At 42.7% G+C, this 1,425-nt stretch overlaps 1 protein-coding gene across 3 annotated transcripts in view; it reads right to left on the reverse strand.

The window, feature by feature from the left end:
- The window catches only part of Arnt (aryl hydrocarbon receptor nuclear translocator), a 71,942-nt gene that overhangs the window by 47,317 nt on the left and 23,200 nt on the right, over positions 1 to 1,425 (reverse strand). The gene's annotated exons all lie outside the window — the stretch shown is intronic.

The following is a 1,425-nucleotide window of genomic DNA, read 5'->3' on the forward strand; positions in this document are numbered from 1 at the left end:
TCTGTGAGTTCGAGGCCAGCCTGGTCTAGAAAGAGCTAGTGCCAGGACAGGAACCAAAAGCTACAGAGAAACCCTGTCTCGAAAAAAAAAAAAAAGTGGGTAAAACAGTATTCACTGTCCCAGGTGCTTCTAAAAGAACTTTGTTTCATTTACTTATTTATACATGTAGTATTGTTTTGTGTCTGAGAGTATGATGTATAGATGAGCACCACACTCATGTAGAAGTCAAGGGACAACTTGGTGGGGGTGATTTTCTCTTTTCTCTTTCTTCTAGCTTTACATGGGTTCTGGGGACCAAGCAAAGGTAACTGGCCTCAAAGGCAAGCATCTTCAACCACTGAGCGACCTCACTGGCCCTACAGCAGTAGGTCTGTCCTCACCATCATTTATACCCGGGCAATGCCTAAGCGTGCATGGGCAGCCTGTGCATGGCATGGGCAGCCTGTGCATGGCAGTTCTCCAGTTGTTCCTATCCTGGCAGTCCTACATGCTTGTGTTATTGTCACACCCAAGGTTCCCTGTGGACCTTAGGTAGTTCTATCCTACATATCAGATATTCCTATTACAATTTAAAACAAGAGCAAAATTAGAATTATGAAGTAGCAACAAAGTAATTTTATGGTTGGGAGTCACCACTATATGAGGAACTATATTAAAGGTCAAACATTAGGGAGGGTAAGAATCACTGCCCCAAAGCAACCTTCTTTCAAAAACTGTTTTGAATCGTTTCCATCCAAAATTAGTTTTTATATGCTTTAAAAAAAAGTAGCCGGGTGGTGGTAGCACATGCTTTAATCCCAGCGGGAGTCAGAGGCAGTGGGTCTCTGTGAGTTCAAGGCAAGCCTGGTTTACAAGAGCTAGTTCTAGGAATAGGCTCCAAAGCTACAGAAACCCTCTCTAGAAGAAACCAACACAAACTTTTTCCTGTTATGTATTTTTAGTTAATTTTCTTTGTTTTCAGTTTTGTTTTGAGACAGAGTATCACTATGTAACTCAGGATGGTCTCATATTCTCCATCCTCCTGAATAGAGTACTAGGATTTCAGGTATGAGATACCACACCTCACTTATTTTTACCAAATTCTATCTTGCATGATATCTATCTATCTATCTATCTATCTATCTATCTATCTATCTATCTATCTATCTATCTATCTATCTGCGATTCAGAGTTGCAATGAAGGCAGCTCAAGACAAGTATCTTGTAAATTTTTGCTCCTTAGAACAGTGACTGAATATGTTCGAGATGGCATGTCTCAGGAAGATTCAGAGTGAGTTCCAGGACAGCCAGGGCTACACAGAGAAACCCTGTCTAGAAAGACAAAACAGCTGGGCGGTGGTGGCGCACGCCTGTAATCCCAGCACTCGGGAGGCAGAGGCAGGTGGATCTCTGTGAGTTCGAGGCCAGCCTGGTCTACCAAGGGAG

Source organism: Microtus ochrogaster, chromosome 21 (assembly GCF_000317375.1).
Source record: "Microtus ochrogaster isolate Prairie Vole_2 chromosome 21, MicOch1.0, whole genome shotgun sequence".
Taxonomy (NCBI): domain Eukaryota; kingdom Metazoa; phylum Chordata; class Mammalia; order Rodentia; family Cricetidae; genus Microtus; species Microtus ochrogaster.